Source organism: Zingiber officinale, chromosome 5A (genome assembly GCF_018446385.1).
Source record: "Zingiber officinale cultivar Zhangliang chromosome 5A, Zo_v1.1, whole genome shotgun sequence".
Taxonomy (NCBI): Eukaryota; Viridiplantae; Streptophyta; class Magnoliopsida; order Zingiberales; family Zingiberaceae; genus Zingiber; species Zingiber officinale.
In genome coordinates, this window is record NC_055994.1 from 77,631,229 (window position 1) to 77,647,310 (window position 16,082).

General features: G+C 37.3%; 1 long non-coding RNA gene across 1 annotated transcript; it reads left to right on the plus strand.

The window, feature by feature from the left end:
* The first annotated feature begins 7,467 nt into the window (after positions 1-7,467).
* On the plus strand, positions 7,468-8,455 carry LOC121982920. Its single transcript, XR_006112331.1, has 2 exons — positions 7,468-7,608; positions 8,176-8,455. It is a non-coding gene; the product is annotated as an uncharacterized LOC121982920 (long non-coding RNA).
* Positions 8,456-16,082: the final 7,627 nt, after the last annotated feature.

Sequence of the window (16,082 nt, forward strand, 5' to 3'; positions counted from 1 at the left end):
CCAACTCCAAGTTTTTAAAAGAATTTACCAAATTAATGGAAAATGAATTTGAAATGAGTCTAGTAGGTGAACTTAACTTTTTCTTAGGTTTACAAATTAAACAAACCAAAGATGAAATTTATATTTATCAAACTAAATATGCTAAGGAATTAGTTAGAAAATTTGGAATGGAAAACTCAAAAAATATTAATACACCAATGGCTACTAATATTAAAATTGACTCAGACTTAGAAGGTAAACCAATAGACTTGAAATACTATCAAAGTGCGATAGGGAGTCTACTATACCTAACTGCAAGCTGATCAGACATTCTTTTCGCAGTAGGTATGTGTGCAAGATACCAATCTTGTGCAAAAGAGTCTCACTTAACCTTTGTCAAAAGAATACTTAGGTATATTAAGGGAACTCCAAATGTAGGATTATGGTACCCTAGATCTTGCACCCTTGACCTAACCAGCTACTTTGACTCAGACTATGCCGAGTGCAAGCTAGATAGAAAAAACACAAGTGGTAGCTGTCAATTTCTAGGTCAGTGCCTAGTAAGTTGGTCAAGCATAAAGCAACACTGTGTTGCTTTATCTACCACTGAAGCTGAATACATAGCCCTAGGGGAATGTGCATCTCAATTATTATAGATGATGCATACCCTCAAAGATTATCAACTAGAATATTAGAAAACAAAATTTTCAATTAATAATATAAGTTCAATTAATCTAACTAAGAACCCAATTCATCACTCAAGGACTAAACATATAGAAGTAAAATATCATTTTGTAAGGGATCACGTAGCTAAGGGTGATATTGTACTTAACTATGTTGAGTCCAAATCAAACTTGACTGACATATTCACAAAGCCCTTACCTAAACTTGAGTTCAGTGCACTTAGAAGACAAATAGGAATGTGCTAGAACTTATTATTTTTTAATATGTTTTTAAATCAGTTTGTTTTTAAAATTGACTTTAAATTCTAGGGAAAATGTTTTTCAAAATTCCAAGTTTTGTTAGACTTTCAAAAATCTGGCTTAGCCTAGGAATTTACCCCCTAGAAATCATGTACCCCTAGTTTCAGCCAGAGCATCTCACAAACACCCTAGGGATAACTTGCTTGTGTTTGAAAACACTTAGAATGGTGTAAGATGCATAGGGTACTGCCTGAACTTCAGTATGCTTATGTTTGTTCATCGACATAAGTCTGGGTGTTAAATACCAAATAACAATAATCAAGTTAATTTCCCTATTTTAGTCAAAATTAATTGGATCACTAACTTAACTTGACTAATCAAGTGAAAGCTGCTGCCCTCTAGGTAAATAACTAGTAGCTAATGGTTAGACATTTGGTCAAGAAAATTAAATAATTAATTTCATCTTTTTGTTACGCATGCTTGGACGTTAGGAATTTGTGTAAAGGAATAATTTTTTTGTAAAAATGACCTTAGTTAAAATTTTACAAGTTTTTCAAATTAAGTACTTTTCAAAATCATCTTAAGTATTTTTCAAAGGCTTGTGAAAATTTAGTTAAGTATTTTTTCAAAAGTTTCTCAACTTTAATTATGTTTTTTAAAATATTTTCAAATCTAATTAAGTATTTTTCAAAAAGTGTTTCAAACTTAACTAAGTATTTTTTTTTAAAAAAAAAAAGTTAGTTAGTTAAGTGTTTTTTATGCTAAGTGCTTAGCAAAGCTTTTTAAATTTCACTAGGTATCTTTCAAAAAGTTTTTCAAATTTAGCTAAGTAGTTTTTTAAACTTTTCAAAGTTTAACTAAGAAGTTTTTCAAGCTTTTCAAATATAACTAAGTAATTTGTCAAAACGCTTTCAAATATAACTAGGTAAAAGCTTTCAAAATTTATGATAAATTTTTTTTAGCTAAAAGTGTTACAAGAAAATCGACTCTAAAAAGAAAAGTGTTTAAAATCCTATTAAAATTTTTTTTCAAAATTTTAAAGTATGGTTAACCCTCTATTAAAAATCCTTTATTTTTCAAAAAATTTTCCCTCCTTTAAAAGCTAAGTGCTTATCTCTATTTTTCTTTTTTAAAAGATAAAAAATATTTCCGAAAAGATAAGATTTCTCAAACCTAACTAAGGCCATTGATCACTGTTCTTTCTTTACTCTCTTACTTATTTTGATATATGACAAAGAGGGAGAGTAGAAGGAAAATTCAAATTCAAAAATTTAAATTCAAGGGAATTCAGGTAAGCTTTTATTAAGGGGGAGCTTTTTGGTAAATTTATGCTTATCAAATTTACGCTTATGCTAGAGATGCTTTATAACATTTCTTTATTGTATCTCTTTACATAACTTTTAATTTTAGTTGTCATAATCAAAAAGGGGGAGATTGTTAGTGTCGGAAGCATCCGACGATCGAACCCTAGTTTTGATGATGGCAAAGGGATTCAAAGTTAAGGTTATTTGTTATCTGATATGCTGAATGAGTTTGTAGAAAAGTCCTAACTGCGGTTAGGCAGGTGGAAAATTCTAAGGGGTGGTAACCTTAGGTGAAGGAAAATCCTAGGGGGTGGTAACCCTAGGTCCCAGGGGGTGGTAACCCTAGGTGAAGGAAAACCCTAAGGGGCGACAACTTTAGGTCCTAGGGGTTGGTAACCCTAGGTGGTGAAAATCCTAAGGGGGGGGGGGGGGGGGGGTAACCTTAGGTCCTAGGAGGGGGGTAACCCTAGGTGGCTTAAAAACCTTAGGGGTTGGTAACCCTAGGTCCTACGGGGTGGTAACCCTAGGCGAAAAGTCCAGTCAGGTTTGGAGGACCAGACTGGCATCATATATGCTCTCCTGAGTGGAGTAGGTGAGGACGCTTTCCCCGGAAGAGGGAACAGTAGGTGTCGGTTCGACCTAGGGTTTCCGATCGGAAATCCGAAGTCAGAACCAGGTAGTCCGGTGACTGTCAAACATTTATAATTATGCTATTATTATATGCTAACTTTGTCTTGCAGGATATGTGTTTGTTTTTGAGACTAACATGTTTTGCAGGGTCAAAAGAACAAAGTTTACCTCGGATGAACAGTACCCGAGGCGCCCTCCGTGGAGCTTGGAGGCGCCTCGGGTGCAAGGCAAAGTTGGCTGCGCAGAGGAGCTGGAGGAGCCTCCATGGGACTTGGAGATGCCCTAGATGCTGGCTTGGAGGCGCCTCGGAGTGACGATGGAGGCACCCTCAGGTGGATAAGCTACAGCGACCCGAAGCTAATCGCAGTTTCAGAAAGCGGGATAAGCTTTCGTGTTTGAGGCGCCTCCATAAGGGGGTTGAGGCGCCTCCAATAGCCTATTTAAGAAGATCTCGACCAACACCTCAAATCATCAACTTTCAAGCGATCAATCTTCTCCGTGCTGCTTAATAGACGATCCAGAAAAGCTGTAGCGAGTCCCCGACGACCAGGAGCCTCAAACTTAGTGTTTTTATTGTCGGTATAAGTTTTATTACAACTTTTAATTGTACTTGATTTGTAATACTCTTTTGAAATTATAGTTGTTGCCCAACGTAAACGCTCAACGAGCGTGGGCCTTGGAGTATGAGTCACCTAAGGCTCTGAACCAAGTAAATCTTGGTGTCCTTGTGTCTTGCTTTTATTTTCTATTCTGCTGCTTTACTCTTGTCGATTTTCGAATACGAAATGCGTGAAAGTCACGAGCGCTATTGACCCCCCTTTAGCGCTTCTTGATCCAACACCCACTACGGTAAGGCACTACCTGTAATTGTGCATCATTTGTGACACGTGTTGCAGTTTCTTGTGGTATCTCATCTTATACCGTTGGTACTAAATTAGACGTGTCCTCTCTTATTTCTTCAAGAACAATTTTACTCATGGGCTTGTAGTTCATTACATAATCCTCTTCTAAAAATTGGGCATTGGTGCTAACAATGACCTTCTGATCTTTGGGACTACAAAACAAATCACCTTTCGTTCCTTTAAGATAACCCACAAACAAGCGAATTTCTGTACGTGATTCTAACTTATCAGCATCTCCCTTCAGCACATGTGCTGGACTACCCCAAATCCGAATGTATCTTAGACTAGGTTTATGCTCATTCCACAATTCTGTGGGAGTAGAGGGTACTGACTTAGAAGGTACCAAGTTCAGAATGTATGCCACCGTTTCCAGAGCATATCTCCAAAATAAATTTGGTAATTCTGAATAACTCATCATTGATCTAACTATTTCTAAAAGAGTCTTATTCCTTCGTTCCGCCACACCATTCTGTTGGGGTGTACCAAGTGCAGATAATTGGGATTGAATCCCGACCTCTGATAAGTAATTCCTAAAGTCTCCTAAGAGGTACTCTCCACCATGATCTGACCGTAGTGCTTTGATACTTTTACCATGACATTTTTCCACATCAGTCTTGTACTCTTTGAACTTATAAAAGCATTCAGACTTGTGGTACATCAAGTAAATATACTCATATCTCGAATAGTCGTCTAAAAAAGAGACAAAATATTCAAAACCACCTCTCACCTGGATAGTCATAGGTCCACACAAATTAGAATAAACCAATTCTAACACTTCTTTAGCTCTATACCCCTGTCTCTTAAAAGGTCTCTTGGTCATTTTTTCTTTCAAGCAAGATTCGCAGGTTAGAAAGTTTTCCACCACCAATGAACCCAAAGGTCCATCGGCTATTAACCTTTGAATCCTACTCAAGTTAATATGACCTAGCCTTAGATGCCAAAGATACATTTGGTTTATTTTCAAATGCTGCATTCTCTTATTAGAATTAGAAGATGTGTTATTAATTTCCATTTGTTGCATCATGGGAATTATTGGATTAAGAGTATACAAATTATCAATCAATGTACCAAAACATATAACCTCCCTATTTTTCTTGACAACTACTTTGTCATCAAAAGAAACAGAATATCCATCCATAAATAATTTAGAAACTAAAATCAAGTTCTTTCTAAAACATGGTACGTAAAGATAATTTCTCAAAATCAATGTTTTATTCCTATCAAAAGATAAATAAACATCTCCCACTACAACAGCCGTCACTTTCATAGCATTGCCCATGTAGACGGTGATCTCCCCTTCATGTAGTCGTCGAGTTTCCTGGAACCCCTACAATAAATTATAGACATGATAAGTGGCTTCTGTATCTGCATACCAGGTACTGGTAGATAACACCGCTAAATATGTTTCAATAACTAATGAATGAGATATACCTTTATTGTTCTCCTTTCTGCGAGGACAGACCACCTTCCAATGTCTAGACTGCTTGCATGTGAAGCACTTGCCCTTCGGCTTCTTCACACCTGCTTGCGATCCAATCCCTTGAGGTCAAATCACTTTCTTTGCTGAACCAACTTGTTTCTTTTTCTTCTTCATGCCTTTCGGCTTAGAAGCAGAAACATTTTCAGCAATGTGAATTTGAAAACTTTGACGAAATAGCCCTTCTGCTGCTTCACTACAAGAAAATTAGGATTTTACAACACTTAAAAGATAACGCTTTTTTAAAAAAGCGTTGTCTTTTTCTTTTTAACAACGCTTTTAGTGAAAAATGTTGTCTATTTTTTTTATTTTTTTACTAATAGACAACACTTTTTTAAAAACCGTTGTCTATTAGTGATTTTTATGGGTCAAACACAACGCTTTTTGAAATACGTTGTCTATTAGCATTTTTTTAGTGTCTACGACAACGATTTTTAAAAAGCGTTGTCTATTGTTAAACCCTCATCTAAATCTGGGATAATACAAACCGTTGGATCAAGTACCCTTAGGTTTCACTCTCACAACTCCTCATATCATGCTTATCTTCCCGAACCCCTCTCACAACTCCTCATCTCATGCCTATCTTCCCGAACCCCTCTCACGCCCTCTCCTTCCAACTCCTCCTCTCACGTCCTCTCCATCCAACTCCTCTCCAGCAAACCCCTCTACAGCGAACTCCTCTCCGTGAACCTCCTCTCCTCTGAATTCCTTCACCTCTTCGTCAAATAGTAAATGCCCTAATCACTCCGCTCTTGGATCGCCGCCTCCGCACTAGATCTACTCGCCGGTGGTTTCCTGTGCAGAAATGGTAGGGTTTACGGTTAATTCGACAAGGTTTTGTTTCATCTGTTGATTCTTTTGTTTCTTGTTTTTTTTCCTGCGATTTTTACCATAGATTAAATTATTAGCGAATAGAAAAAAAAAAGGTTGAGACGACAGCTTAGGAAATTATTGGATCATTGGAAATGTATTGATCGGGACAATCAATTGACTTCAAATGTTCCAGATATGTCATTTGTGTGTGTAATGCTTCTGTCTAGGACTTTCCGTAACCGAACTACTTAGTTTAATATGTTTAGATCAGTTGTTTGCTGATAGCTGCTAATTACTCAAATTTACTTGCAACCGGTTTGTAACTAGGCACCAGTTCATTCAAACATCTGATTTTCATGTTTTTGTGACATATCTCATGCATTTGATGATCATTTTATGGTACAAAGTAATTGTTGATATTGCATTGAAAGTCTATACTTATTTTTCTTGTGTTTGGTATTGTATGCCTATCATCCTTAGCATCAGATCATCCTTGGAGGGCATTTCTAATAGCCCTCTTTTTTTATGATCTCTTGACATAGGGATGCCTAACTGTTTGAGATAACAAGTAGGTGGCCCTTATTTACTCTATTGTAGTTACAGTTAAGTAAGCAAAAATTGTATATATAACTCATCCTTTTCTTATTTTTTATACTCATTTTTTCAGTTTCTCTGGAATTGTATATCTCATCTACCTTTAGGAAGATTGAGAAAAATGTCTGATATGATTAACTTACAGCATTTAGTTATTCTATAAATAATTTGGATTTTCTGCTTTTCTAGTCTAACACCATTTGTTATTGTTTGTATAATAATTGCTAGTTATTCTGATTGTGAATTTATCATTTTGGATGAAGTCTCATCTTGGTGTTGTTTCTCCTAAATTTAAAAAGAAATAAGCTAGATCATCGCAGAAGTTAACTACCAAACTCCACAGTTCTTTGGAAGACCCCAACACAAATGATTTGGAGGATGTTCTACCCATAGATAATGCTTCAAAGCAATTGGTGCTTCATAATGAGGCTTCTAGTACACAATAGATACAAGTGAGAAGTAGTAAAGGTATGTGTAATTATATATAACATATATTTTAATGTGTATGTTTATCATTATTAATTTGTCTCTAATTAACATAGGCTCCTCGACAATAAGATGCCAAACAATGTGGTTATTATGTGATGCGATTTATGAGACAAATTGTTGAAGAAGTTGAAATTATCGAGAGAGATTCACTACGATCTATAGTAATGTTTTCTTGCTTATGTCTCAAATTATTTGAAATAAACTATTTAAAATTTGCAAAGTCAATGTTGATCTTTTTTTATTAATTTTCACAGTTTACAGAAGCGGAGTATTCTTGAGAAGAAATTGATGAGGTGCGATCGGAGTTGGCAGAATGTATATAAGATCATATTTATGAGTAGATGCATTCAAGTTTATGTAAGTTCATTACCTTCTTGATGGCCCAAAAACATCAGATGAGTTTAGGAATATGAATTTGGGATTGTCGTACCTTTTCAGGTCAAACAAAATATGACTGACAGAACTCATCAACTTCTAGATGCTTGATCAAAGGGCAGGTAATATCCAAGAGTCGGCTTCAATATCTTGTAGAAAATACCATGTTTACTGGTTCAAAAATGGTTTTTTTGCTACCTTCATGTTGACATGTTGAATTTTTAAATCCTTTCTTTGCACTCTAGAATCAAAGCCATATTTTATATGTATAGTTTAGTACACCAGAAAACTACATTTGCTACTGGAAAATTTCAAGTCAAATTGTGTTTGATAAAGCTACAAGTTCTGCAAACCAAAGAAATCAGAACATATGCTGATTTCGACTTTAGTTCATGTGTAAGAACTCAAATGAAATATATGTTATTCTTTTTGCACTGCATCTCCAATTATGTATTTAGGTCTCACAGTGGTTTCCCTAGCATCTCCAATTATGCTATTCTCTTTGCTATATTTCCATGGCGGAAACAAAGTAACACATGTATTTTTCGTTTGCTATATTCCCCGTATTTTATGCTTAATTCTTTTTCTCTTAAAAATTATTGTATGGTGTGAACTGTGACCTTTATTTTCAGCTATTACCACCAAAAATTTCTTTTGCATAATACTGATGGTATTGTTTTCTATGACAGATACACAGTGGTGGGTGTTTTGTCCCAGTCTCAAGCCGTCAATCCATTTTGATCAATATATCTAGTAGAAGTAACCATGCAGATCATTGTCTTCGAGGCCGACTAGCTATTTTGTGCTTTTTTTGTTTTAAATTTGAATGTCACTAACTACTTTGAAACAGAAATATTTAGTCTTTGTGTATAGTTGAATTCTCCTATAAATACTAATACTTTGTAGTTGAATTCTATTGTTTGGTACGAGTTTGAAATCATTAGCTGAGCTAATTAATGCTATTTTATATGTTAAATTTGAATCTGGACATGGTAAAAGAAAATTAATAGTTTTGTAAATATAAAAAAATGATTTTGTAAATAGATTTTTTAAATTTTTTTTAAAAAAAGACAATGCTTTTAAAGCGTTGCACAAGTGTTGTCTTTGCCAAAAACAACAACGCTTTTAAAGCATTGCAATAATGATGTTTTACAAAAAATACACAACGCTTTTAAAGCGTTGCAAAAGCATTGTCTTTGCTACAAACGACAACGCTTTTAAAGTGTTATCTTTGAGCAGACTTTTAACAACAGTGCTTTTAACAACGTTTTTTCAGCCACATAGACAACGCTTTTAAAGCGTTGTCTATTAGCTTTTTTCTTGCAGTGCTTGGAGTTCTGTCAGAAGTTCCGCCAATGAATAAGTCCTTTTGTTCATGTTATAGTTTAGGCGGAACTGCTTAAAACTCTTGGGTAGCGTTTGGAGAATGATATCGACCTGGGTTTCCCCATCAATTTCAGCTCCAAGGATTTATATCTCATTCAAGTGAGCCATCATTTTGAGGATATGATCCCTCACGGGTATCCTCTCAGTCATGGTGGTCGTCATCAGGTTCTCATAGCCTCCTGCCTGGCAGCCCGATTCTGGTGTCCAAAGAGTTCTTTGAGATTGTACATCATGTCATAGGTAGTAGGCATGGCCTGATGCTGATGTTGCAGTACATTTGACATAGAAGCCAAAATGTAACACCACACCATCTCATCTGCCTTGACCCATTTCCTATGTTTGTCAATCTCCTCTTCACTAGAATCGCTATCAGGCACATTAGGAAAGACCTCAAAAAGTACGAACTTGTATCCTTCAACAGTTAAGACAATGTCCAAGTTTCATTTTCGATCAATATAATTGGGACTAGTAAGTTTGTTTTCTTTTAAAATAACAGCAAGAGGATTGAAAGCCATTTTGAAATCCTGAGAATCACAAAATAAGATATTTGGTCAAAACTTTAGAATTTAAAATAATATTGATGCCTCAAACAATATAATTTAAATTCACCAACACCTCAAAACACCATGAATTTCGTATGCCACGATAGTGTGGATGTATACTAATTCAAACATTTGTAAGAGGAGATTTTATCCATTAATTTTATTATCTTGTCATCCTAACTTTATGACAAATAAAATTAATAGTTAGTTTGTCTTCGGTCACACAAATAATAGCAGTGACTCCGATGGGGAGAATACTATTAAATGCGCATACGTGTATACCATTACTTGATACTTAGTCCATTAATTAAAATTGTGCCCCTTCAGATGGAGAAGATCACACAAACCTAAATAATTTCCTATAATCATCCATAGAGAAAGTTTGATCTAGTGATTCGCAAACAAGCTCATCCGATGTGGAGGAAGGCACTTAAAGTCGACGCGCAAGTTTGAATGCATCACTTACAAACCAATAATGGAGACCATGGAATTTATTTAAATCATTCCTCTCCCACTTAGTTATTTAAAATTGAGGAATTTTAACATGCACACACATCACACATGCACACAAGCACACAAACACAACATATAAAGGCAATAAATATGAAAATAAATTTCCAACTATTATGGCCTCATCCATCGTTGTCCTCTGTATGCCACCAACCTTAGCCACCACCAACCCTAACCAGGCGAGGAGGAGAAAACCTAGCCGCCAGCCCCAGGGTTTATGTCGTCGCGTCTATCTTGCTTCCTTCTTCGCCGCGCCTCCGGTCCTTAAGGTAGCACCACGCTAGCAAGCCGCAACAATAAGAAATAAAAAAATTACATTTATCGATCCTATATTCCATGAAGGAATGTACATGTAATCTAGATCGAACAAAATGTAAAATAAACTAATATAACTCCTGTTGTATTTAATAATTACAATCATGCACACACAAAATACCCTCGACATGTCCGAGGGTTCAAATCACATACAAATACAATAGGCCATAATAGTTGGAACTAGGATGCCTGCAATCACAGAGTTAATCTATTTTTCATATCCTACTATTATTCTACCTAAATTATATATAAATAATGCATAATTTAACCGAAAACCAAACACTCAGAGGTAGAAACCTCGCTCTGATACCAGTTGAAGGGCGTTGGGAATTTCGTTCTGTGAAAATCCCCTATACAAAAATTTGTACGAGTATAGAACCTTTCCTTGCAACCCACATGCTCGATCGAACATATGTTTGATCAATCAAACAAGTTCTTGATTGATCAAAGCGCACCTTGATCGAAGCACAAGATCGCTGGCCTCTTATGTTGGTGTTTAGGATCCATACGAAGAAAAATAAACTAATTGCACTACAGAATAAGAATTAGTTGTACCTTTCCTCGTATGCTAAGACCTCTTGATCTTTTGCTGTATTCCTCTCCTCCTCTTGGACGTCATGTGGGCGACGATCTACCAAGACAAAACCACCCGACTCCTTCTTCTTGTTCCCAATCTTTCGGCCACCGAGAGATGCTAGAATAGGATGCTTCCTTCTCTTCTTCTTCTCCTCCAAGCAACCGGCCACAAAGTAGACTCTTCTCCAAAGGGGCGCCGACCCTAATGAAGAGGAAGGGAAAGATGCTGTCGTCCCTAGGGTAAGAAGCAAGGGGAAAATAAGGGAGGAGGGGCACTGACCACAAGAGAATAGAATTCTTAGGTTAGTTTTTGGGCACCACCCTCTCTTCTTTTATAATCTTTGCTGGCGGCTAAAAGGGAAAGATTTTAACAAAATTTTGTTTTAAATAAAATTTCTCTTTTATTTCTATTGTGGATGGTTACAAAAAAGGAAAGATTTTAACAAAATTAAAATATCTCTTTTAAACCATTGTAAATAGCTATATAAGGAAAAATTTTAAGAAAATTCTATTTTAAATAAAATCTCCCTTTTATTCCTATTGTGGTCGGCCTCTTGCTTGGGCACCAAGCAAGGCTTGGCCGACCCTTATCTTGGGCACCAAGCAAAGCTTGGCCGACCCTATGCTTGGGCAACAAGCAATGCTTGGTCGGCCCCTTTCTTGGGTAAGAAGCAGGGCTTGGGTGGATGTGAGGCTTTATATATATTGAGGCTACAATAGGGACCGAGAGGAGGAATTAATTTTGGCCTCCTGATGGACTTGAGCTTCCTGTATTCGACCCGAACACTCAACTCAAGTTCATCAATAATAACTCATACCACTAAAGGGTCATTATTGAACTACCGCACCAATCCCATATTACAATATGGGCTCCTACTTATCATGAGTGCGTTAATCTCCCTGTGTTTAAGATATTGTATGTCCGTTAATTAAATAAGTTACTGACAACTCATTTAATTAACATTTGACTCCGAGAGTAGTACCACTCAACTTTATTATCATGTCAGACTAAGTCCACATGCAGGGTTTACATAATAATCCTTATGAGCTCCTCAAGGGGACATCATCAACCAAAATAAATAGAACACAATTTCCTTTTATAATAAAAAATGCATCATATAAATGGTACTATCTCCCAACTTATCGGGTCTATTGATTTAACGAATAAATCTCACCCATTGATAAGTTAAAAAAAAATAAATACTAAGTATATGTGTTTATTATTATATCGGGATTATGAGTATGCACATCTATAATAATAGAGGTTCTGTTCTTTTATATAGTCAGTATAAATCGAACAACCTCAAATGGTCTTGCTCAATACACACATAGTGTACTAGTGTAATTATATAGTCAAGACAAACTAATACCAAATTACACTACAACCATTCTAATGGTTTATCCCTATCCATCTTGGTTGTGATCTACTATTTATAATTTATAAGGAACCGATAACATGATCTTCTATATCGCACCACACACCATGTTATCTATAATATAAATTAAATAGACAACTGCATCGACATATATATAAATATAAAATGCAGACATTTGACCAAAGTGATTCTCATTTCAAAATATCTCAAAAACATATATTCATAGAAAAGCTAGGCTTATAGTATACATCCCAACACAAAGAAGCGTCAAGTGAGTCGTAAGGATGAGGGTCCGAGTACAGAGGGGTTGTACTCGGGGTACTAGTAGACTGGGCAGTCATCTAGGAGCGAACAGAATGCTTCTGTTCACTTGGCCAATGTGGAGCAGTCGACTGGTACTTTCACCAGTCGACTGGTATCGAGCCATTGGGTTGTAACGATCGAATCTCCACAAAGGACAGTCGACTGGCACTTTCACTAGTTGATTGGTAGGCGGGGTTTTTCAACTCATGACCTATATAATCAAGGCTTAGAAGCTTGATTAAGGTTGACAAAATTAGCGGTAGTCAATCCTAATTAGTAGTCAACTAGTGCCCTAGCAATCCAAGTGCTCTTGGTCGAGTTGTGGCGAGGTTTCTCCACCAACAAGGAGGATTGTGCTAGTTAGAGATTTCGGGGATTAATCCATCGACGGATTAAGGGATCGCCCATCTTACAGACAGTCGTGGAGTAGGAACAAGTTATCTCCGAACCACATAAATGAGCTTGTTAGCGGTTTGCATTTCTTTCTTAGTCTTTAACTTATTTGTTTGTATTATTCTGTTGGGCAAACTAACAAGTGTAGGAAGCTATCGATTTGGGGGCACTGTCTATTCAACCCCTTCTTCTAGTCGACCATACACTAGATCTCCAACAAGTGGTATCAGAGCGAGGATGCTCTCTTTCAAACTAATCACCGAGGAAACAAGAAGATAGCTGACTTGATAGCATCTCCAAAGTTTGAAGGAGGAGGCTTATGGGGCATCACGTATTGGATGATAAAGATGGAGGTCTTCTTCAATACAGATTGGGACACCATGATGGTGGTCAAGGAGCCATTCAAAGTCCCAAGAGACAAGAAATGAAAGAGACTCCGACCACGTCATTGGACAGAGGAGCAAACCTCACGATCAAAGGCAAATGATAAGGTACTATCTATTTTGATTGATATTTTCCTAATGACGTGATGAGCCCTGTAGGTGAATACGAGAATGCCCATGATTTGTGGAGCAAGATGAAGAAGGTTCCTTGGGAAGAACCTATGCCTACACAAGAAGAAGAAGAGCCCAAGGAAATGAGTTCAATTGCTCAAGGAGAGGAGGTGGAGTAATCAGAAGTTGAGCCATGGTCAACATCCGAGGAGGAGAAGGAGGATGAGGAAGCATCATCAACATCCTCAAGACGGATGAAGAAGAGGTCTTGGAGGTCAACCTAGTTAGCACCTCCACTGAAGTAGAGTCAAAAGATCATATCATATGCTTCGGGTGCAATGAGAAGGGACACTACAAGAGTAGGTGTCCATTGGGTAAGAAAGAGGTATCTCCTAAACCTACTCAAATTATTTTAGATACTAATGTGGGTTGTAGGAATGATGGTGCCAAGAAGAAGGAGAAGAAATGGCACATAGTGTGCTTCACGTGTGGTAAGTGAGGACATTACCACACAAAATGCCCCACGAAAAGGGAGATTAAGAAGATATCACATTTAAAGAAATGGGAGAAGAAGAAAAGCTCAAGTTGAGGGGGAGCTTCAAGGGTAAGGGAGGTATATCCTAACTTGAAGGTTATTTTAAATTCTTATACTCCCATGCATGCCAGGAATAATTTTTATTATTTACCCATGCAAAATTTTGACTTTAGGTATCATGATAGAAATAGGGTAAATGTTAAAGATAACCCTAAGGTACCTATGCATGATAAACCTAGGCAAGTTAAATTCTCATTACCTAAGGAGAAGAAGGTAATGGAGAACCTAGGCATTAATCCCAAGAAGGGGAGACATATGCCTAGAAAAATGGGTAGGTCTAGGAATGTCCAAGGTGGACATGTTGACTCTAATTTTAGGAACCTAGAAAGGGAAAATCAAGCTTTGAAGGCAAAACTTGATAGTTTGGAGAAAACCCTAGCTAGATTCACGGTTGGATCTAAAGGGTTAAGCATGGTGTTGGGTAGCCAAAGATCCAACAATTATAGATTGGGTTTGGGATACTGATCTAATGTCTCCAATGCTAAGAGAAAGTCTTATGCTAGGGTTGCATATGACTATAGCAAGGAGCAGCCAATAAATGGCAAGGGAAAGCCATTTAAAGGTAAGGAGAAGCCAACTAAGGACAAGATGTCCAAGGTTAAGAAGGTGAGGTTTGTAGGCCAAGTGTCACCAGAGGTGCACCAATGTGGCCTAGCATTTATGGATGAGTCACCTAGGGAGGTGACTAAGGTTAAGAGCTCTAGGGGGGAGCTCTAAGAGTCAAGTTGGGACCCATGGTAAATGGATCTCAAGTGCATTTTACTTGGAAGTCTAGATTGGGTCATGGAATGTTCCAAATGGTTTGGAGACAGATTTGAATCTCAAGCTTAGGAAATTGGCACAATTAGGATGTGTTTCATGCAAGAAATATGGCATTGGGGGTCACATTGCATGATAATTGGTTGTGGATGTATAAATGCAATATAAACCAATGCTAGGGATGCATTGATGTTTAGTATGGGCAAATACATCAAAAGAAAGCCAAAACTAGAACTTTACGTCAAGGTTCAATTGAACCATTTAACTAATTTTAGGTTTTATGTCAATCTTGGGATTGGTGAAAGATACATTTTTGAATATATTTTTTCCAAGTAGACATGGGTAAAATAGACCTCTCCACTAAATTTGGAGATTTTTAGATGTTTGTGAAATTTATGGTGCATTTATGAAATTGGGTTCAGAATGTTGGTTAGACTAAAATCAGGGTATCAGTCGACTGGTACAGTTACCAGTCAACTTGTAACAGTGTTTATCAAACACAAAATAGTTCTATGGGTTTGTTTCGATAAGGGCAGTCGACTAGTACTTTTGGCAGTCGACTGATACAAGTCTGAAACTATTTTTAGCATTGGTTTATAACCGGGTCAACTCACATTGGTGTATGAGATTCTAGTAGGATAAATACACGAGTTTAGGGTTAGTTTTGGTGATCAAGTTTCTGACAATTAGGATATTGTTTGAGCTTTTTGATATTAGGCAAAGGGGGAGAAGCAAGGTTTAGTTGGGAAAACTTTAAATGCCTTTGCATGATATGTTGGTGCAACCTTAGGTTAAGGTTGACCTGGTTGACCTGACTCGAGTTGACCTGACTCGAGTTGTGTTTTGATGTTTGACGATGTTTGACGAGAAGAGAGTTGTATTCTTGATGTTTGACAAGAATAGATGTTTGGGAGATTGTTGGTGCAACCGTAGGTCAAGGTTGACCTGATTCGGTGAAAAGTCCAAGTATGGAGACTTGGCACTGGAAAAGTCCAAGCAGGTAGCTTGGCACTGGAAAAGTCCAAGTACGGAGACTTGGCACGGGGAAAAGTCCAAGCAGGTAGCTTGGCACGGAAAAGTCCAAGTGTGGAGACTTGTCACTGGAAAAGTCCAAGTATGGAGACTTGGCACGGAGAAGTCCAAGCAGGGAGCTTGGCACGAGGGAAAGTCCTAACTGGGATGTTAGGCAGGTGGAAAGTCCTGGTGAGTGAAGCCAGACAGTGGGAAAGTCCTAACTGGGATGTTAGGCAGTGTGGAAAGTCCTGGTGAGTGAAGTCAGGCAGTGGGAAAGTCCTAACTGGGATGTTAGGCAGTTGGAAAATCCTGGTGAGTGAAGCCAGGCAGTGA